This window comes from Ambystoma mexicanum, chromosome 2q (genome assembly GCF_040938575.1).
Source record: "Ambystoma mexicanum isolate Mex_15411 chromosome 2q, UKY_AmexF1_1, whole genome shotgun sequence".
Classification (NCBI taxonomy): Eukaryota; Metazoa; Chordata; class Amphibia; order Caudata; family Ambystomatidae; genus Ambystoma; species Ambystoma mexicanum.
The window spans coordinates 1,096,163,941-1,096,187,232 of NC_090924.1; the positions used below are offsets into that span (position 1 = coordinate 1,096,163,941).

The 23,292-nt window shown below is 54.3% G+C and overlaps 1 protein-coding gene across 5 annotated transcripts in view; it reads right to left on the reverse strand.

Annotated features, from left to right (window-relative positions):
* The window catches only part of FAM133B (family with sequence similarity 133 member B), a 646,308-nt gene that overhangs the window by 540,311 nt on the left and 82,705 nt on the right, over nucleotides 1-23,292 (reverse strand). The gene's annotated exons all lie outside the window — the stretch shown is intronic.

The following is a 23,292-nucleotide window of genomic DNA, read 5'->3' on the forward strand; positions in this document are numbered from 1 at the left end:
CGTCCCCACGCTTGTATTTCTGTACAGTTTAGCGGAATAGTACATTGGCCATAGATTTTTTGTTCTCTTTCTTTTAGGTGCAGGTGTGTTGTAGCTGTCTACACACTTGTAGGAAAGCAGTCAGCTGGTCCTTAGCATTTCACGTGAGTGTTTGCAAAGTACTACTCTGTTTATTGTAGCGTGCAGGGAGTACGTCATATTGCAGAGGGCTGCTACTGTTAGTGAGCAAAGTCTGGACCTTTTGGTGTACCTGTGTGGAGTAGGTTTGTGGCACTGAATACCACTTACTGTGCTACGTTCCATACTTTCAGAAGCACACATACTTCTTGTTTCAGTCTTCATCTGGTCTTTGGGCATTGAAGGGTTCCATAGCGAAGGTACTCATGGCTTCTCGGCGATCAATGTCTGGTGCGGAGGCATTAGCTGTAGTGATGGAATCTGGCTCAGAGCAAGGCACAGATGTGTACATGCATTCTGAAACAGATAGTGCTTCTGAGGGGCAGGAGGGAAGTGATTGGGGAAGTGAGATGGCCATTGACGAAAGTCCCTCCTCCCACTCATCATCGTCATCATCTGATGATGAAGAGGAAGGAAGAGTGCGTCCACCTTTTCGCACACTTCCCACACGCAGGGGACCTGTAAGGGGGAGGGCACGTGCAAGACTGCCACGCAATGTGGCAGTTCCTGACATGACTCAAGAGTCGCTCTGGGTGCCTCCAGCAATGGCTCAGCCTGTTGTGCCCCCTTTCACTGGTATATCAGGGTGCACAGTGAATACAGAAGGGTTTCAGCCTATTGATTTTTTCAACCTTTTTGTTGATGATGGGTTCATTGCAGACGTGGTTGAGCAAACCAATTTATACGCTGCACAGTTCATGAGGTCTAGGGGTCCCACTCTGAAACCCCACTCCAGAGCACAAGCATGGGTACCCACAAACGATGTTGAAATGAGACAGTTTTGGGGTCTCATTTTGCTCATGGGAATTGGACACAAGCCGTCTGTCGCAATGTACTGGACTACTGTAGCACCACTTTATTGCCCGTTTTTTTCAGCTACAATGAGCAGAAATCGCTTTCAAGCACTGCACCGTATGTTGCACTTCAATGACAACTCGGCAGCATTACCCAAAACGGACCCAAACTTTGATAGGCTGTTCAAACTTAAGCCATTTCTGGACCATTTCACTCACCGATTTGCAGAGGTGTATGTTCCTAGCCAGAACATATCCATTGATGAATCGTTGGTGTTGTTCAAAGGTCGCCTTGTATTCAGGCAATACATTCCTAGCAAGAGATCACGATATGGGATTAAAATGTACATGTTGTGTGAAAGTACCACTGGGTATGTCAGCAGCATGAGAGTCTACACCGGTAAAGACTCTACCCTAAACCCTCCGGGCTGCCCAGCCCATTTAGGGACAAGTGAGAAGATTGTTTGGGATCTTCTCACACCATGGCTCCACAAGGGACATCATTTGTATGTAGACAATTTCTACACCGGAATTCCACTGTTCAAGGAATTGTTCAATGTGGGCACACTCGCATGCGGTACAATCCGCAGTAACCGCAAACGCTTCCCCAGACAACTTGTGTGTAAGAAGTTGGCTAAGGGACAATGTATGGCATTGCGGCAGGATGAATTGTTAGCAGTGAAATTCTGCGACAAAAGGGATGTGTACATGCTAAGTACTATTCATGATGAAAGTACTTCAGCTGTCCCTCTGCGCAGGCAGACTCAGCAAGTGTTGAAACCCAATTGCATTCTGGATTACAACAAGTACATGGGTGGAGTAGACAAAAATGACCAAGTGCTTGAGTCATACCACGCTGAACGCAAGTCGCGTTTCTGGTACAAAAAGTTAGCCACACACATTGTGCATATGGCAACGTACAATGCTTATGTGGTGTACCGTGCAGCTACTCCACAAAACAAGCTCTCCTTTTTGGATTTTGAATTAGAAATTGTTCAATCTCTGGCTAATGTTCATGTACAAATTCCCTCCTTTCCAGAGGTCGAAGATGTAGCCAGATTGCAAGAGCGACACTTTGGTGATTATGTTCCTCCCACTGCCACGAAGGCACAACCGTACCGAAAATGTAAGGTGTGTACAAAACAAGGAAAGAGAAAGGATACTCGGGTGTACTGTCCCCAATGCCCTTCCCAGCCTGCCCTCTGCTTTCAGCCTTGTTTCCTTTTGTATCATACAAAGGAAAAATATTGGGAGATCGACTGATTTCCGAAAATGCCCATCATTCCTTGAAAGGGACCCTTAGCCCCTGAAATCGTGCATGTCTTGTAAAGGAATGGCACTCTTGCACCCTGCCCTGGAGGAGTACCTTCAATGAAAATGCAACAGGATGTCAACTCACTTCACTTGATTTAGCGTGCATTCACGAGCATCGCTAGTCCTGCTTCCTCCACTCGAGGCCTGCCTTGGAAAGGCAACCACAGCCGTAGCTTTCCCTTGAGGCCTGCCAAGAAAATGTACATCAGTCTAGATCCCTCAGCTCAAAGCGTGACTTGCAAAGGAACGCTAATCAATCAGGCTCCTTCCATTGGAGGCGTGCCTACGAAATAGTAATCATTATGAGTCCCTGTACTTGAGTTGTGCCATGCGGGTCTTTCCCCTTTGGCGTGCTTTGGCAAGCAATGCTAGTCCTGCCCCCTCCACTTGAGGCCTGCCTGGGAAAGAGACATCACCCCCGGTACCTTTCCCTTCAGGTCTGCCTCCTAAGGAAAAGGCAGTCTAGCTCCCTCTGCGCGTGGTGTGCCTTGCAAAGTAACGCAATGCTTGTTACGTCCAAAGCAGGCGCATCTTTGAAAGAAATGCCACTCTAGCTCCCTCCACTTGAGGTGTGCCTTGGAGTAGGTGGGGACAGCACTCTGCTTTACTCCCCTTTGGCGTGCTTTGGCAAGCAATGCTAGTCCTGCCCCCTCCACTTGAGGCCTGCCTGGGAAAGAGACATCACCCCCGGTACCTTTCCCTTCAGGTCTGCCTCCTAAGGAAAAGGCAGTCTAGCTCCCTCTGCGCGTGGTGTGCCTTGCAAAGTAACGCAATGCTTGTTACGTCCAAAGCAGGCGCATCTTTGAAAGAAATGCCACTCTAGCTCCCTCCACTTGAGGTGTGCCTTGGAATAGGTGGGGACAGCACTCTGCTTTACTCCCCTTTGGCGTGCTTTGGCAAGCAATGCTTGTCCTGCCCCCTCCACTTGAGGCCTGCCTGGGAAAGAGACATCACCCCCGGTACCTTTCCCTTCAGGTCTGCCTCCTAAGGAAAAGGCAGTCTAGCTCCCTCTGCGCGTGGTGTGCCTTGCAAAGTAACGCAATGCTTGTTACGTCCAAAGCAGGCGCATCTTTGAAAGAAATGCCACTCTAGCTCCCTCCACTTGAGGTGTGCCTTGGAGTAGGTGGGGACAGCACTCTGCTTTACTCCCCTTTGGCGTGCTTTGGCAAGCAATGCTAGTCCTGCCCCCTCCACTTGAGGCCTGCCTGGGAAAGAGACATCACCCCCGGTACCTTTCCCTTCAGGTCTGCCTCCTAAGGAAAAGGCAGTCTAGCTCCCTCTGCGCGTGGTGTGCCTTGCAAAGTAACGCAATGCTTGTTACGTCCAAAGAAGGCGCATCTTGGAAAGGAATGCCACTCCACCGCCTCTAGTTGAGGCGGGCCATGGAGAAGAAGGGTGGAGCACTGTGGGTCACTCCCCTATGGGAGTGCAGCTTGCTCCTGTTCGGGATTGCCTTACAAAAAAAAAACGTCTGGAAAACCCCATCCGCTTCTGGCGTACTTTGGACAGGAACCCAAATCTGGCTCCTTCCACTTAAGGTTTGGCAAGCAAAGAAAGGCCAGTCCCGCTCCCTCTACTCAAGCCGTGCGTTGTGGAAGACCAGAACGGCATTCAGGTTCCCTCCACTCAAGGGGTGTTTTTTCAAAATATTACACGCCACTTTGGCTCCTTCCCTTGAGGTCTAAGTGTCATGAAAGTGGTACTTGGACACCAACTATATGGCAGCGGTGTCTTGCGTACCTCGTAAGATCCTGCCTTGTTTATTGTTTTACCTCGAGTAATGTTATGTGTGGTGTAAGTGACACGTCATCTGTAGGAATGAATTGGATATGATTGGTGTGTGAATTAGGTAAAGATACAAAGAACATGCAGTTGCAATTTCTGTGAATGGACTTTTCCAGCAGTGACGAAATGATTGTCATTTTGCAGGATGGCTGTTTTGTGTGGGTACGGTGGGACATAAGAATGTTTGGCCATAGTTGCTATGGGCATACTGAAAGCTGGTGTGGAAGATAGCGCCTGTAGGGCAGGGTAGTGAAGTCAGGCAGTATGCACTTGCTATCACTGTCCACATGTGATTGCCAGCACATAAAGTTTGCATGCAGACACAGTTGCTATGAAATTGATGCCAAATGATAGTTAAGATATTGCTAGAGACACAGTTGCATTGTACACAGATGTCCATGTGGTATAAGTGTGTAGATATGCTCATGTGTAGATACACTTGCTCTGGTGCTAGTGATTTCGTAGAAGTGCAACTGCTGAAATGGATGCCAACTGACTGCAGACACGAAAAGGATACGAATGGCCAGTGATCCGGTGGGTGCCTTGACGTGGCATCACTGCTCACAAGGACAAACCTTCTTGTGCAATACAAGGAGGTTGGTCCTTGTGCTAAATCCCACCTTGCGTGTCTAACTGCATTGCGTCTGCTATGTATGGGAAGTGTGAGGAAAGGTGCATGTGAAATGGCTTACTGGCAGTACTTTACTGTTTCCTAAGCGCACTACAGCGAAGTTACTATACTAAAGATGTGCCCATTGTCACTCAGGTACCACACCTGCACACAAAGAGGTCAGCCTCTCATTGGGACACGTGTGGCGATGCGGGAAGGTAGGCCACGTGTTGTTGGCGGTGTGTTTCGGTGAGTGGCCAGAGGGAAATGTCTGAGATTTGTCTTCATTTCCGGCCAATTTCAGAGACATTTCCCTGTGTCCACTCACCGAAACACGTCGCCAACAGCAGATGTCATACCTTCTCGTGTTCCCACAGGTGTTCCGACGAAAAAGGTACCTCGCATGTGTGGGTGCACCTACCGGGGTCGCAAAAGGAAAAGGGTAACCCGCTGGTAACCCCAAGCCTTTCGCCACAGCACAATTTGTTCATGTGGGCAACCTACAGATTTGGGCCTAGGGTGTCGAAGCCAGCAAGGAAAACAGGGAACCCCATGCATTTCCCAAAAGAGGACACCCGTGGGAAAGCACAGAGGTCTGATTTGCGCACATCGCCCCAGATTTTTTTACCCAGACAGCCCTGCAAAGTCGGAAATGTGGGGAAAAAAACGCTTTTTCCGCACATTTCGTTCGCCGCACCCATCGAAACACGCCCCCCACAACACATGGCCTACCGTCCCGCGTTCCCACAGGTGTCCCGATGAAAACGGTACCCCACATGTGTGGGTGCACCTACCTGGCCGCCAAGGGGAAAGCCTAAAACACAAGTAACCCCAAGTCTGTTGGCAGAGGGAAATCTCAGACATTCTGCCGAGCCGCGCAACTTACAGATATGGGCCTCGGGTGTCCAAGCCACCGAGGAAAACAGGGAACCCCAGGCATTTTCGAAAAGAGGACACCCGTGGGAATCCGCAGAGGTGTGATTTGCGCCCATCGCCCCAGATTTTTTTACCCAGACAGCCCTGCAAAGTCGGAAATGTGGGGAAAAAAACGCTTTTTCCGCACATTTCGCTCGCCGCACCCATCGAAACGCGCCCCCCACAACACATGGCCTACCGTCCAGCGTTCCCACAGGTGTCCCGATGAAAACGGTACCTCACATGTGTGGGTGCACCTACCTGGCCGCCAAGGGGAAAGCCTAAAACACAAGTAACCCCAAGTCTGTTGTCAGAGGGAAATCTCAGACATTCTGCCGACCGGCGCAACTTACAGATATGGGCCTCGGGTGTCCAAGCCACCGAGGAAAACAGGGAACCCCATGCATTTTCGAAAAGAGGACACCCGTGGGAATCCGCAGAGGTGTGATTTGCGCCCATCGCCCCAGATTTTTTTACCCAGACAGCCCTGCAAAGTCGGAAATGTGGGGAAAAAAACGCTTTTTCCGCACATTTCGCTCGCCGCACCCATCGAAACGCGCCCCCCACAACACATGGCCTACCGTCCCGCGTTCCCACAGGTGTCCCGATGAAAACGGTACCTCACATGTGTGGGTGCACCTACCTGGCCGCCAAGGGGAAAGCCTAAAACACAAGTAACCCCAAGTCTGTTGTCCATTCTGCCGACCGGCGCAACTTACAGATATGGGCCTCGGGTGTCCAAGCCACCGAGGAAAACAGGGAACCCCATGCATTTTCGAAAAGAGGACACCCGTGGGAATCCGCACAGGTGTGATTTGCGCCCATCGCCCCAGATTTTTTTACCCAGACAGCCCTGCAAAGTCGGAAATGTGGGGAAAAAAACGCTTTTTCCGCACATTTCGCTCGCCGCACCCATCGAAACGCGCCCCCCACAACACATGGCCTACCGTCCCGCGTTCCCACAGGTGTCCCGATGAAAACGGTACCTCACATGTGTGGGTGCACCTACCTGGCCGCCAAGGGGAAAGCCTAAAACACAAGTAACCCCAAGTCTGTTGTCCATTCTGCCGACCGGCGCAACTTACAGATATGGGCCTCGGGTGTACAAGCCACCGAGGAAAACAGGGAACCCCATGCCTTTTCGAAAAGAGGACACCCGTGGGAATCCGCACAGGTGTGATTTGCGCCCATCGCCCCAGATTTTTTTACCCAGACAGCCCTGCAAAGTCGGAAATGTGGGGAAAAAACCGCTTTTTCCGCACATTTCACCCGCCGCACCCATCGAAACACGCCCCCCACAACACGTGGCCTACCGTCCCGCGTTCCCACAGGTGTCCCGATGAAAACGGTACCTCACATGTGTGGGTGCACCTACCTGGCCGCCAAGGGGAAAGCCTAAAACACAAGTAACCCCAAGTCTGTTGTCAGAGGGAAATCTCAGACATTCTGCCGACCGGCGCAACTTACAGATATGGGCCTCGGGTGTCCAAGCCACCGAGGAAAACAGGGAACCCCATGCATTTTCGAAAAGAGGACACCCGTGGGAATCCGCAGAGGTGTGATTTGCGCCCATCGCCCCAGATTTTTTTACCCAGACAGCCCTGCAAAGTCGGAAATGTGGGGAAAAAAACGCTTTTTCCGCACATTTCGCTCGCCGCACCCATCGAAACGCGCCCCCCACAACACATGGCCTACCGTCCCGCGTTCCCACAGGTGTCCCGATGAAAACGGTACCTCACATGTGTGGGTGCACCTACCTGGCCGCCAAGGGGAAAGCCTAAAACACAAGTAACCCCAAGTCTGTTGTCCATTCTGCCGACCGGCGCAACTTACAGATATGGGCCTCGGGTGTCCAAGCCACCGAGGAAAACAGGGAACCCCATGCCTTTTCGAAAAGAGGACACCCGTGGGAATCCGCACAGGTGTGATTTGCGCCCATCGCCCCAGATTTTTTTACCCAGACAGCCCTGCAAAGTCGGAAATGTGGGGAAAAAACCGCTTTTTCCGCACATTTCACTCGCCGCACCCATCGAAACACGCCCCCCACAACACGTGGCCTACCGTCCCGCGTTCCCACAGGTGTCCCGATGAAAACGGTACCTCACATGTGTGGGTGCACCTACCTGGCCGCCAAGGGGAAAGCCTAAAACACAAGTAACCCCAAGTCTGTTGTCAGAGGGAAATCTCAGACATTCTGCCGACCGGCGCAACTTACAGATATGGGCCTCGGGTGTCCAAGCCACCGAGGAAAACAGGGAACCCCATGCATTTTCGAAAAGAGGACACCCGTGGGAATCCGCAGAGGTGTGATTTGCGCCCATCGCCCCAGATTTTTTTACCCAGACAGCCCTGCAAAGTCGGAAATGTGGGGAAAAAAACGCTTTTTCCGCACATTTCGCTCGCCGCACCCATCGAAACGCGCCCCCCACAACACATGGCCTACCGTCCCGCGTTCCCACAGGTGTCCCGATGAAAACGGTACCTCACATGTGTGGGTGCACCTACCTGGCCGCCAAGGGGAAAGCCTAAAACACAAGTAACCCCAAGTCTGTTGTCCATTCTGCCGACCGGCGCAACTTACAGATATGGGCCTCGGGTGTCCAAGCCACCGAGGAAAACAGGGAACCCCATGCCTTTTCGAAAAGAGGACACCCGTGGGAATCCGCACAGGTGTGATTTGCGCCCATCGCCCCAGATTTTTTTACCCAGACAGCCCTGCAAAGTCGGAAATGTGGGGAAAAAACCGCTTTTTCCGCACATTTCACTCGCCGCACCCATCGAAACACGCCCCCCACAACACATGGCCTACCGTCCAGCGTTCCCACACGTGTCCCGATGAAAACGGTACCTCACATGTGTGGGTGCACCTACCTGGCCGCCAAGGGGAAAGCCTAAAACACAAGTAACCCCAAGTCTGTTGTCAGAGGGAAATCTCAGACATTCTGCCGACCGGCGCAACTTACAGATATGGGCCTCGGGTGTCCAAGCCACCGAGGAAAACAGGGAACCCCATGCATTTTCGAAAAGAGGACACCCGTGGGAATCCGCAGAGGTGTGATTTGCGCCCATCGCCCCAGATTTTTTTACCCAGACAGCCCTGCAAAGTCGGAAATGTGGGGAAAAAAACGCTTTTTCCGCACATTTCGCTCGCCGCACCCATCGAAACGCGCCCCCCACAACACATGGCCTACCGTCCCGCGTTCCCACAGGTGTCCCGATGAAAACGGTACCTCACATGTGTGGGTGCACCTACCTGGCCGCCAAGGGGAAAGCCTAAAACACAAGTAACCCCAAGTCTGTTGTCCATTCTGCCGACCGGCGCAACTTACAGATATGGGCCTCGGGTGTCCAAGCCACCGAGGAAAACAGGGAACCCCATGCATTTTCGAAAAGAGGACACCCGTGGGAATCCGCACAGGTGTGATTTGCGCCCATCGCCCCAGATTTTTTTACCCAGACACCCCCGCAAAGGCCGGGGCACATTCCGGACTTTGCAGGGCTGTCTGGGTAAAAAAATCTGGGGCGATGGGCGCAAATCACACCTCTGCGGATTCCCACGGGTGTCCTCTTTTCGAAAATGCATGGGGTTCCCTGTTTTCCTCGGTGGCTTGGACACCCGAGGCCCATATCTGTAAGTTGCGCCGGTCGGCAGAATGTCTGAGATTTCCCTCTGACAACAGACTTGGGGTTACTTGTGTTTTAGGCTTTCCCCTTGGCGGCCAGGTAGGTGCACCCACACATGTGAGGTACCGTTTTCATCGGGACACCTGTGGGAACGCGGGACGGTAGGCCACGTGTTGTGGGGGGCGTGTTTCGATGGGTGCGGCGAGTGAAATGTGCGGAAAAAGCGGTTTTTTCCCCACATTTCCGACTTTGCAGGGCTGTCTGGGTAAAAAAATCTGGGGCGATGGGCGCAAATCACACCTGTGCGGATTCCCACGGGTGTCCTCTTTTCGAAAAGGCATGGGGTTCCCTGTTTTCCTCGGTGGCTTGGACACCCAAGGCCCATATCTGTAAGTTGCGCCGGTCGGCAGAATGGACAACAGACTTGGGGTTACTTGTGTTTTAGGCTTTCCCCTTGGCGGCCAGGTAGGTGCACCCACACATGTGAGGTACCGTTTTCATCGGGACACCTGTGGGAACGCGGGACGGTAGGCCATGTGTTGTGGGGGGCGCGTTTCGATGGGTGCGGCGAGCGAAATGTGCGGAAAAAGCGTTTTTTTCCCCACATTTCCGACTTTGCAGGGCTGTCTGGGTAAAAAAATGGGCGATGGGCGCAAATCACACCTCTGCGGATTCCCACGGGTGTCCTCTTTTCGAAAATGCATGGGGTTCCCTGTTTTCCTCGGTGGCTTGGACACCCGAGGCCCATATCTGTAAGTTGCGCCGGTCGGCAGAATGTCTGAGATTTCCCTCTGACAACAGACTTGGGGTTACTTGTGTTTTAGGCTTTCCCCTTGGCGGCCAGGTAGGTGCACCCACACATGTGAGGTACCGTTTTCATCGGGACACCTGTGGGAACGCGGGACGGTAGGCCACGTGTTGTGGGGGGCGTGTTTCGATGGGTGCGGCGAGTGAAATGTGCGGAAAAAGCGGTTTTTTCCCCACATTTCCGACTTTGCAGGGCTGTCTGGGTAAAAAAATCTGGGGCGATGGGCGCAAATCACACCTGTGCGGATTCCCACGGGTGTCCTCTTTTCGAAAAGGCATGGGGTTCCCTGTTTTCCTCGGTGGCTTGGACACCCGAGGCCCATATCTGTAAGTTGCGCCGGTCGGCAGAATGGACAACAGACTTGGGGTTACTTGTGTTTTAGGCTTTCCCCTTGGCGGCCAGGTAGGTGCACCCACACATGTGAGGTACCGTTTTCATCGGGACACCTGTGGGAACGCGGGACGGTAGGCCATGTGTTGTGGGGGGCGCGTTTCGATGGGTGCGGCGAGCGAAATGTGCGGGAAAAGCGTTTTTTTCCCCACATTTCCGACTTTGCAGGGCTGTCTGGGTAAAAAAATCTGGGGCGATGGGCGCAAATCACACCTCTGCGGATTCCCACGGGTGTCCTCTTTTCGAAAATGCATGGGGTTCCCTGTTTTCCTCGGTGGCTTGGACACCCGAGGCCCATATCTGTAAGTTGCGCCGGTCGGCAGAATGTCTGAGATTTCCCTCTGACAACAGACTTGGGGTTACTTGTGTTTTAGGCTTTCCCCTTGGCGGCCAGGTAGGTGCACCCACACATGTGAGGTACCGTTTTCATCGGGACACCTGTGGGAACGCGGGACGGTAGGCCACGTGTTGTGGGGGGCGTGTTTCGATGGGTGCGGCGAGTGAAATGTGCGGAAAAAGCGGTTTTTTCCCCACATTTCCGACTTTGCAGGGCTGTCTGGGTAAAAAAATCTGGGGCGATGGGCGCAAATCACACCTGTGCGGATTCCCACGGGTGTCCTCTTTTCGAAAAGGCATGGGGTTCCCTGTTTTCCTCGGTGGCTTGGACACCCGAGGCCCATATCTGTAAGTTGCGCCGGTCGGCAGAATGGACAACAGACTTGGGGTTACTTGTGTTTTAGGCTTTCCCCTTGGCGGCCAGGTAGGTGCACCCACACATGTGAGGTACCGTTTTCATCGGGACACCTGTGGGAACGCGGGACGGTAGGCCATGTGTTGTGGGGGGCGCGTTTCGATGGGTGCGGCGAGCGAAATGTGCGGAAAAAGCGTTTTTTTCCCCACATTTCCGACTTTGCAGGGCTGTCTGGGTAAAAAAATCTGGGGCGATGGGCGCAAATCACACCTCTGCGGATTCCCACGGGTGTCCTCTTTTCGCAAATGCATGGGGTTCCCCGTTTTCCTCGGTGGCTTGGACACCCGAGGCCCATATCTGTAAGTTGCGCCGGTCGGCAGAATGTCTGAGATTTCCCTCTGACAACAGACTTGGGGTTACTTGTGTTTTAGGCTTTCCCCTTGGCGGCCAGGTAGGTGCACCCACACATGTGAGGTACCGTTTTCATCGGGACACCTGTGGGAACGCGGGACGGTAGGCCACGTGTTGTGGGGGGCGTGTTTCGATGGGTGCGGCGAGTGAAATGTGCGGAAAAAGCGGTTTTTTACCCACATTTCCGACTTTGCAGGGCTGTCTGGGTAAAAAAATCTGGGGCGATGGGCGCAAATCACACCTGTGCGGATTCCCACGGGTGTCCTCTTTTCGAAAAGGCATGGGGTTCCCCGTTTTCCTCGGTGGCTTGGACACCCGAGGCCCATATCTGTAAGTTGCGCCGGTCGGCAGAATGGACAACAGACTTGGGGTTACTTGTGTTTTAGGCTTTCCCCTTGGCGGCCAGGTAGGTGCACCCACACATGTGAGGTACCGTTTTCATCGGGACACCTGTGGGAACGCGGGACGGTAGGCCATGTGTTGTGGGGGGCGCGTTTCGATGGGTGCGGCGAGCGAAATGTGCGGAAAAAGCGTTTTTTTCCCCACATTTCCGACTTTGCAGGGCTGTCTGGGTAAAAATATCTGGGGCGATGGGCGCAAATCACACCTCTGCGGATTCCCACGGGTGTCCTCTTTTCGAAAATGCATGGGGTTCCCTGTTTTCCTCGGTGGCTTGGACACCCGAGGCCCATATCTGTAAGTTGCGCCGGTCGGCAGAATGTCTGAGATTTCCCTCTGACAACAGACTTGGGGTTACTTGTGTTTTAGGCTTTCCCCTTGGCGGCCAGGTAGGTGCACCCACACATGTGAGGTACCGTTTTCATCGGGACACCTGTGGGAACGCGGGACGGTAGGCCACGTGTTGTGGGGGGCGTGTTTCGATGGGTGCGGCGAGTGAAATGTGCGGAAAAAGCGGTTTTTTCCCCACATTTCCGACTTTGCAGGGCTGTCTGGGTAAAAAAATCTGGGGCGATGGGCGCAAATCACACCTGTGCGGATTCCCACGGGTGTCCTCTTTTCGAAAAGGCATGGGGTTCCCTGTTTTCCTCGGTGGCTTGGACACCCGAGGCCCATATCTGTAAGTTGCGCCGGTCGGCAGAATGGACAACAGACTTGGGGTTACTTGTGTTTTAGGCTTTCCCCTTGGCGGCCAGGTAGGTGCACCCACACATGTGAGGTACCGTTTTCATCGGGACACCTGTGGGAACGCGGGACGGTAGGCCATGTGTTGTGGGGGGCGCGTTTCGATGGGTGCGGCGAGCGAAATGTGCGGAAAAAGCGTTTTTTTCCCCACATTTCCGACTTTGCAGGGCTGTCTGGGTAAAAAAATCTGGGGCGATGGGCGCAAATCACACCGGTGCGGATTCCCACGGGTGTCCTCTTTTCGAAAAGGCATGGGGTTCCCTGTTTTCCTCGGTGGCTTGGACACCCGAGGCCCATATCTGTAAGTTGCGCCGGTCGGCAGAATGGACAACAGACTTGGGGTTACTTGTGTTTTAGGCTTTCCCCTTGGGGGCCAGGTAGGTGCACCCACACATGTGAGGTACCGTTTTCATCGGGACACCTGTGGGAACGCGGGACGGTAGGCCATGTGTTGTGGGGGGCGCGTTTCGATGGGTGCGGCGAGCGAAATGTGCGGAAAAAGCGTTTTTTTCCCCACATTTCCGACTTTGGAGGGTGTCTGGGTAAAAAAATCTGGGGCGATGGGCGCAAATCACACCTCTGCGGATTCCCACGGGTGTCCTCTTTTCGAAAATGCATGGGGTTCCCTGTTTTCCTCGGTGGCTTGGACACCCGAGGCCCATATCTGTAAGTTGCGCCGGTCGGCAGAATGTCTGAGATTTCCCTCTGACAACAGACTTGGGGTTACTTGTGTTTTAGGCTTTCCCCTTGGCGGCCAGGTAGGTGCACCCACACATGTGAGGTACCGTTTTCATCGGGACACCTGTGGGAACGCGGGACGGTAGGCCACGTGTTGTGGGGGGCGTGTTTCGATGGGTGCGGCGAGTGAAATGTGCGGAAAAAGCGGTTTTTTCCCCACATTTCCGACTTTGCAGGGCTGTCTGGGTAAAAAAATCTGGGGCGATGGGCGCAAATCACACCTGTGCGGATTCCCACGGGTGTCCTCTTTTCGAAAAGGCATGGGGTTCCCTGTTTTCCTCGGTGGCTTGGACACCCGAGGCCCATATCTGTAAGTTGCGCCGGTCGGCAGAATGGACAACAGACTTGGGGTTACTTGTGTTTTAGGCTTTCCCCTTGGCGGCCAGGTAGGTGCACCCACACATGTGAGGTACCGTTTTCATCGGGACACCTGTGGGAACTCGGGACGGTAGGCCATGTGTTGTGGGGGGCGCGTTTCGATGGGTGCGGCGAGCGAAATGTGCGGAAAAAGCGTTTTTTTCCCCACATTTCCGACTTTGCAGGGCTGTCTGGGTAAAAAAATCTGGGGCGATGGGCGCAAATCACACCGGTGCGGATTCCCACGGGTGTCCTCTTTTCGAAAAGGCATGGGGTTCCCTGTTTTCCTCGGTGGCTTGGACACCCAAGGCCCATATCTGTAAGTTGCGCCGGTCGGCAGAATGGACAACAGACTTGGGGTTACTTGTGTTTTAGGCTTTCCCCTTGGCGGCCAGGTAGGTGCACCCACACATGTGAGGTACCGTTTTCATCGGGACACCTGTGGGAACGCGGGACGGTAGGCCATGTGTTGTGGGGGGCGCGTTTCGATGGGTGCGGCGAGCGAAATGTGCGGAAAAAGCGTTTTTTTCCCCACATTTCCGACTTTGCAGGGCTGTCTGGGTAAAAAAATCTGGGGCGATGGGCGCAAATCACACCTCTGCGGATTCCCACGGGTGTCCTCTTTTCGAAAATGCATGGGGTTCCCTGTTTTCCTCGGTGGCTTGGACACCCGAGGCCCATATCTGTAAGTTGCGCCGGTCGGCAGAATGTCTGAGATTTCCCTCTGACAACAGACTTGGGGTTACTTGTGTTTTAGGCTTTCCCCTTGGCGGCCAGGTAGGTGCACCCACACATGTGAGGTACCGTTTTCATCGGGACACCTGTGGGAACGCGGGACGGTAGGCCACGTGTTGTGGGGGGCGTGTTTCGATGGGTGCGGCAAGTGAAATGTGCGGAAAAAGCGGTTTTTTCCCCACATTTCCGACTTTGCAGGGCTGTCTGGGTAAAAAAATCTGGGGCGATGGGCGCAAATCACACCTGTGCGGATTCCCACGGGTGTCCTCTTTTCGAAAAGGCATGGGGTTCCCTGTTTTCCTCGGTGGCTTGGACACCCGAGGCCCATATCTGTAAGTTGCGCCGGTCGGCAGAATGGACAACAGACTTGGGGTTACTTGTGTTTTAGGCTTTCCCCTTGGCGGCCAGGTAGGTGCACCCACACATGTGAGGTACCGTTTTCATCGGGACACCTGTGGGAACGCGGGACGGTAGGCCATGTGTTGTGGGGGGCGCGTTTCGATGGGTGCGGCGAGCGAAATGTGCGGAAAAAGCGTTTTTTTCCCCCACATTTCCGACTTTGCAGGGCTGTCTGGGTAAAAAAATCTGGGGCGATGGGCGCAAATCACACCTCTGCGGATTCCCACGGGTGTCCTCTTTTCGAAAATGCATGGGGTTCCCTGTTTTCCTCGGTGGCTTGGACACCCGAGGCCCATATCTGTAAGTTGCGCCGGTCGGCAGAATGTCTGAGATTTCCCTCTGACAACAGACTTGGGGTTACTTGTGTTTTAGGCTTTCCCCTTGGCGGCCAGGTAGGTGCACCCACACATGTGAGGTACCGTTTTCATCGGGACACCTGTGGGAACGCGGGACGGTAGGCCACGTGTTGTGGGGGGCGTGTTTCGATGGGTGCGGCGAGTGAAATGTGCGGAAAAAGCGGTTTTTTCCCCACATTTCCGACTTTGCAGGGCTGTCTGGGTAAAAAAATCTGGGGCGATGGGCGCAAATCACACCTGTGCGGATTCCCACGGGTGTCCTCTTTTCGAAAAGGCATGAGGTTCCCTGTTTTCCTCGGTGGCTTGGACACCCGAGGCCCATATCTGTAAGTTGCGCCGGTCGGCAGAATGGACAACAGACTTGGGGTTACTTGTGTTTTAGGCTTTCCCCTTGGCGGCCAGGTAGGTGCACCCACACATGTGAGGTACCGTTTTCATCGGGACACCTGTGGGAACGCGGGACGGTAGGCCATGTGTTGTGGGGGGCGCGTTTCGATGGGTGCGGCGAGCGAAATGTGCGGAAAAAGCGTTTTTTTCCCCACATTTCCGACTTTGCAGGGCTGTCTGGGTAAAAAAATCTGGGGCGATGGGCGCAAATCACACCTCTGCGGATTCCCACGGGTGTCCTCTTTTCGCAAATGCATGGGGTTCCCCGTTTTCCTCGGTGGCTTGGACACCCGAGGCCCATATCTGTAAGTTGCGCCGGTCGGCAGAATGTCTGAGATTTCCCTCTGACAACAGACTTGGGGTTACTTGTGTTTTAGGCTTTCCCCTTGGCGGCCAGGTAGGTGCACCCACACATGTGAGGTACCGTTTTCATCGGGACACCTGTGGGAACGCGGGACGGTAGGCCACGTGTTGTGGGGGGCGTGTTTCGATGGGTGCGGCGAGTGAAATGTGCGGAAAAAGCGTTTTTTTCCCCACATTTCCGACTTTGCAGGGCTGTCTGGGTAAAAAAATCTGGGGCGATGGGCGCAAATCACACCTGTGCGGATTCCCACGGGTGTCCTCTTTTCGAAAAGGCATGGGGTTCCCTGTTTTCCTCGGTGGCTTGGACACCCGAGGCCCATATCTGTAAGTTGCGCCGGTCGGCAGAATGGACAACAGACTTGGGGTTACTTGTGTTTTAGGCTTTCCCCTTGGCGGCCAGGTAGGTGCACCCACACATGTGAGGTACCGTTTTCATCGGGACACCTGTGGGAACGCGGGACGGTAGGCCATGTGTTGTGGGGGGCGCGTTTCGATGGGTGCGGCGAGCGAAATGTGCGGAAAAAGCGTTTTTTTCCCCACATTTCCGACTTTGCAGGGCTGTCTGGGTAAAAATATCTGGGGCGATGGGCGCAAATCACACCTCTGCGGATTCCCACGGGTGTCCTCTTTTCGAAAATGCATGGGGTTCCCTGTTTTCCTCGGTGGCTTGGACACCCGAGGCCCATATCTGTAAGTTGCGCCGGTCGGCAGAATGTCTGAGATTTCCCTCTGACAACAGACTTGGGGTTACTTGTGTTTTAGGCTTTCCCCTTGGCGGCCAGGTAGGTGCACCCACACATGTGAGGTACCGTTTTCATCGGGACACCTGTGGGAACGCGGGACGGTAGGCCACGTGTTGTGGGGGGCGTGTTTCGATGGGTGCGGCGAGTGAAATGTGCGGAAAAAGCGGTTTTTTCCCCACATTTCCGACTTTGCAGGGCTGTCTGGGTAAAAAAATCTGGGGCGATGGGCGCAAATCACACCTCTGCGGATTCCCACGGGTGTCCTCTTTTCGAAAATGCATGGGGTTCCCTGTTTTCCTCGGTGGCTTGGACACCCGAGGCCCATATCTGTAAGTTGCGCCGGTCGGCAGAATGTCTGAGATTTCCCTCTGACAACAGACTTGGGGTTACTTGTGTTTTAGGCTTTCCCCTTGGCGGCCAGGTAGGTGCACCCACACATGTGAGGTACCGTTTTCATCGGGACACCTGTGGGAACGCGGGACGGTAGGCCATGTGTTATGGGGGGCGCGTTTCGATGGGTGCGGCGAGCGAAATGTGCGGAAAAAGCGTTTTTTTCCCCACATTTCCGACTTTGCAGGGCTGTCTGGGTAAAAAAATCTGGGGCGATGGGCGCAAATCACACCTCTGCGGATTCCCACGGGTGTCCTCTTTTCGAAAATGCATGGGGTTCCCTGTTTTCCTCGGTGGCTTGGACACCCGAGGCCCATATCTGTAAGTTGCGCCGGTCGGCAGAATGTCTGAGATTTCCCTCTGACAACAGACTTGGGGTTACTTGTGTTTTAGGCTTTCCCCTTGGCGGCCAGGTAGGTGCACCCACACATGTGAGGTACCGTTTTCATCGGGACACCTGTGGGAACGCGGGACGGTAGGCCACGTGTTGTGGGGGGCGTGTTTCGATGGGTGCGGCGAGTGAAATGTGCGGAAAAAGCGGTTTTTTCCCCACATTTCCGACTTTGCAGGGCTGTCTGGGTAAAAAAATCTGGGGCGATGGGCGCAAATCACACCTGTGCGGATTCCCACGGGTGTCCTCTTTTCGAAAAGGCATGGGGTTCCCTGTTTTCCTCGGTGGCTTGGACACCCGAGGCCCATATCTGTAAGTTGCGCTGGTCGGCAGAATGGACAACAGACTTGGGGTTACTTGTGTTTTAGGCTTTCCCCTTGGCGGCCAGGTAGGTGCACCCACACATGTGAGGTACCGTTTTCATCGGGACACCTGTGGGAACGCGGGACGGTAGGCCATGTGTTGTGGGGGGCGCGTTTCGATGGGTGCGGCGAGCGAAATGTGCGGAAAAAGCGTTTTTTTCCCCACATTTCCGACTTTGCAGGGCTGTCTGGGTAAAAAAATCTGGGGCGATGGGCGCAAATCACACCTCTGCGGATTCCCACGGGTGTCCTCTTTTCGAAAATGCATGGGGTTCCCTGTTTTCCTCGGTGGCTTGGACACCCGAGGCCCATATCTGTAAGTTGCGCCGGTCGGCAGAATGTCTGAGATTTCCCTCTGACAACAGACTTGGGGTTACTTGTGTTTTAGGCTTTCCCCTTGGCGGCCAGGTAGGTGCACCCACACATGTGAGGTACCGTTTTCATCGGGACACCTGTGGGAACGCGGGACGGTAGGCCACGTGTTGTGGGGGGCGTGTTTCGATGGGTGCGGCGAGTGAAATGTGCGGAAAAAGCGGTTTTTTCCCCACATTTCCGACTTTGCAGGGCTGTCTGGGTAAAAAAATCTGGGGCGATGGGCGCAAATCACACCTGTGCGGATTCCCACGGGTGTCCTCTTTTCGAAAAGGCACGGGGTTCCCTGTTTTCCTCGGTGGCTTGGACACCCGAGGCCCATATCTGTAAGTTGCGCCGGTCGGCAGAATGGACAACAGACTTGGGGTTACTTGTGTTTTAGGCTTTCCCCTTGGCGGCCAGGTAGGTGCACCCACACATGTGAGGTACCGTTTTCATCGGGACACCTGTGGGAACGCGGGACGGTAGGCCATGTGTTGTGGGGGGCGCGTTTCGATGGGTGCGGCGAGCGAAATGTGCGGAAAAAGCGTTTTTTTCCCCACATTTCCGACTTTGCAGGGCTGTCTGGGTAAAAAAATCTGGGGCGATGGGCGCAAATCACACCTCTGCGGATTCCCACGGGTGTCCTCTTTTCGAAAATGCATGGGGTTCCCTGTTTTCCTCGGTGGCTTGGACACCCGAGGCCCATATCTGTAAGTTGCGCCGGTCGGCAGAATGTCTGAGATTTCCCTCTGACAACAGACTTGGGGTTACTTGTGTTTTAGGCTTTCCCCTTGGCGGCCAGGTAGGTGCACCCACACATGTGAGGTACCGTTTTCATCGGGACACCTGTGGGAACGCGGGACGGTAGGCCACGTGTTGTGGGGGGCGTGTTTCGATGGGTGCGGCGAGTGAAATGTGCGGAAAAAGCGGTTTTTTCCCCACATTTCCGACTTTGCAGGGCTGTCTGGGTAAAAAAATCTGGGGCGATGGGCGCAAATCACACCTGTGCGGATTCCCACGGGTGTCCTCTTTTCGAAAAGGCATGGGGTTCCCTGTTTTCCTCGGTGGCTTGGACACCCGAGGCCCATATCTGTAAGTTGCGCCGGTCGGCAGAATGGACAACAGACTTGGGGTTACTTGTGTTTTAGGCTTTCCCCTTGGCGGCCAGGTAGGTGCACCCACACATGTGAGGTACCGTTTTCATCGGGACACCTGTGGGAACGCGGGACGGTAGGCCATGTGTTGTGGGGGGCGCGTTTCGATGGGTGCGGCGAGCGAAATGTGCGGAAAAAGCGTTTTTTTCCCCACATTTCCGACTTTGCAGGGCTGTCTGGGTAAAAAAATCTGGGGCGATGGGCGCAAATCACACCTCTGCGGATTCCCACGGGTGTCCTCTTTTCGAAAATGCATGGGGTTCCCTGTTTTCCTCGGTGGCTTGGACACCCGAGGCCCATATCTGTAAGTTGCGCCGGTCGGCAGAATGTCTGAGATTTCCCTCTGACAACAGACTTGGGGTTACTTGTGTTTTAGGCTTTCCCCTTGGCAGCCAGGTAGGTGCACCCACACATGTGAGGTACCGTTTTCATCGGGACACCTGTGGGAACGCGGGACGGTAGGCCACGTGTTGTGGGGGGCGTGTTTCGATGGGTGCGGCGAGTGAAATGTGCGGAAAAAGCGGTTTTTTCCCCACATTTCCGACTTTGCAGGGCTGTCTGGGTAAAAAAATCTGGGGCGATGGGCGCAAATCACACCTGTGCGGATTCCCACGGGTGTCCTCTTTTCGAAAAGGCATGGGGTTCCCTGTTTTCCTCGGTGGCTTGGACACCCGAGGCCCATATCTGTAAGTTGCGCCGGTCGGCAGAATGGACAACAGACTTGGGGTTACTTGTGTTTTAGGCTTTCCCCTTGGCGGCCAGGTAGGTGCACCCACACATGTGAGGTACCGTTTTCATCGGGACACCTGTGGGAACGCGGGACGGTAGGCCATGTGTTGTGGGGGGCGCGTTTCGATGGGTGCGGCGAGCGAAATGTGCGGAAAAAGCGTTTTTTTCCCCACATTTCCTACTTTGCAGGGCTGTCTGGGTAAAAAAATCTGGGGCGATGGGCGCAAATCACACCTCTGCGGATTCCCACGGGTGTCCTCTTTTCGAAAATGCATGGGGTTCCCTGTTTTCCTCGGTGGCTTGGACACCCGAGGCCCATATCTGTAAGTTGCGCCGGTCGGCAGAATGTCTGAGATTTCCCTCTGACAACAGACTTGGGGTTACTTGTGTTTTAGGCTTTCCCCTTGGCGGCCAGGTAGGTGCACCCACACATGTGAGGTACCGTTTTCATCGGGACACCTGTGGGAACGCGGGACGGTAGGCCACGTGTTGTGGGGGGCGTGTTTCGATGGGTGCGGCGAGTGAAATGTGCGGAAAAAGCGGTTTTTTCCCCACATTTCCGACTTTGCAGGGCTGTCTGGGTAAAAAAATCTGGGGCGATGGGCGCAAATCACACCTGTGCGGATTCCCACGGGTGTCCTCTTTTCGAAAAGGCATGGGGTTCCCTGTTTTCCTCGGTGGCTTGGACACCCGAGGCCCATATCTGTAAGTTGCGCCGGTCGGCAGAATGGACAACAGACTTGGGGTTACTTGTGTTTTAGGCTTTCCCCTTGGCGGCCAGGTAGGTGCACCCACACATGTGAGGTACCGTTTTCATCGGGACACCTGTGGGAACGCGGGACGGTAGGCCATGTGTTGTGGGGGGCGCGTTTCGATGGGTGCGGCGAGCGAAATGTGCGGAAAAAGCGTTTTTTTCCCCACATTTCCGACTTTGCAGGGCTGTCTGGGTAAAAAAATCTGGGGCGATGGGCGCAAATCACACCTCTGCGGATTCCCACGGGTGTCCTCTTTTCGAAAATGCATGGGGTTCCCTGTTTTCCTCGGTGGCTTGGACACCCGAGGCCCATATCTGTAAGTTGCGCCGGTCGGCAGAATGTCTGAGATTTCCCTCTGACAACAGACTTGGGGTTACTTGTGTTTTAGGCTTTCCCCTTGGCGGCCAGGTAGGTGCACCCACACATGTGAGGTACCGTTTTCATCGGGACACCTGTGGGAACGCGGGACGGTAGGCCACGTGTTGTGGGGGGCGTGTTTCGATGGGTGCGGCGAGTGAAATGTGCGGAAAAAGCGGTTTTTTCCCCACATTTCCGACTTTGCAGGGCTGTCTGGGTAAAAAAATCTGGGGCGATGGGCGCAAATCACACCTGTGCGGATTCCCACGGGTGTCCTCTTTTCGAAAAGGCATGGGGTTCCCTGTTTTCCTCGGTGGCTTGGACACCCGAGGCCCATATCTGTAAGTTGCGCCGGTCGGCAGAATGGACAACAGACTTGGGGTTACTTGTGTTTTAGGCTTTCCCCTTGGCGGCCAGGTAGGTGCACCCACACATGTGAGGTACCGTTTTCATCGGGACACCTGTGGGAACGCGGGACGGTAGGCCATGTGTTGTGGGGGGCGCGTTTCGATGGGTGCGGCGAGCGAAATGTGCGGAAAAAGCGTTTTTTTCCCCCACATTTCCGACTTTGCAGGGCTGTCTGGGTAAAAAAATCTGGGGCGATGGGCGCAAATCACACCTCTGCGGATTCCCACGGGTGTCCTCTTTTCGAAAATGCATGGGGTTCCCTGTTTTCCTCGGTGGCTTGGACACCCGAGGCCCATATCTGTAAGTTGCGCCGGTCGGCAGAATGTCTGAGATTTCCCTCTGACAACAGACTTGGGGTTACTTGTGTTTTAGGCTTTCCCCTTGGCGGCCAGGTAGGTGCACCCACACATGTGAGGTACCGTTTTCATCGGGACACCTGTGGGAACGCGGGACGGTAGGCCACGTGTTGTGGGGGGCGTGTTTCGATGGGTGCGGCGAGTGAAATGTGCGGAAAAAGCGTTTTTTTCCCCACATTTCCGACTTTGCAGGGCTGTCTGGGTAAAAAAATCTGGGGCGATGGGCGCAAATCACACCTGTGCGGATTCCCACGGGTGTCCTCTTTTCGAAAAGGCATGGGGTTCCCTGTTTTCCTCGGTGGCTTGGACACCCGAGGCCCATATCTGTAAGTTGCGCCGGTCGGCAGAATGGACAACAGACTTGGGGTTACTTGTGTTTTAGGCTTTCCCCTTGGCGGCCAGGTAGGTGCACCCACACATGTGAGGTACCGTTTTCATCGGGACACCTGTGGGAACGCGGGACGGTAGGCCATGTGTTGTGGGGGCGCGTTTCGATGGGTGCGGCGAGCGAAATGTGCGGAAAAAGCGTTTTTTTCCCCCACATTTCCGACTTTGCAGGGCTGTCTGGGTAAAAAAATCTGGGGCGATGGGCGCAAATCACACCTCTGCGGATTCCCACGGGTGTCCTCTTTTCGAAAATGCATGGGGTTCCCTGTTTTCCTCGGTGGCTTGGACACCCGAGGCCCATATCTGTAAGTTGCGCCGGTCGGCAGAATGTCTGAGATTTCCCTCTGACAACAGACTTGGGGTTACTTGTGTTTTAGGCTTTCCCCTTGGCGGCCAGGTAGGTGCACCCACACATGTGAGGTACCGTTTTCATCGGGACACCTGTGGGAACGCGGGACGGTAGGCCACGTGTTGTGGGGGGCGTGTTTCGATGGGTGCGGCGAGTGAAATGTGCGGAAAAAGCGGTTTTTTCCCCACATTTCCGACTTTGCAGGGCTGTCTGGGTAAAAAAATCTGGGGCGATGGGCGCAAATCACACCTGTGCGGATTCCCACGGGTGTCCTCTTTTCGAAAAGGCATGGGGTTCCCTGTTTTCCTCGGTGGCTTGGACACCCGAGGCCCATATCTGTAAGTTGCGCCGGTCGGCAGAATGGACAACAGACTTGGGGTTACTTGTGTTTTAGGCTTTCCCCTTGGCGGCCAGGTAGGTGCACCCACACATGTGAGGTACCGTTTTCATCGGGACACCTGTGGGAACGCGGGACGGTAGGCCATGTGTTGTGGGGGGCGCGTTTCGATGGGTGCGGCGAGCGAAATGTGCGGAAAAAGCGTTTTTTTCCCCACATTTCC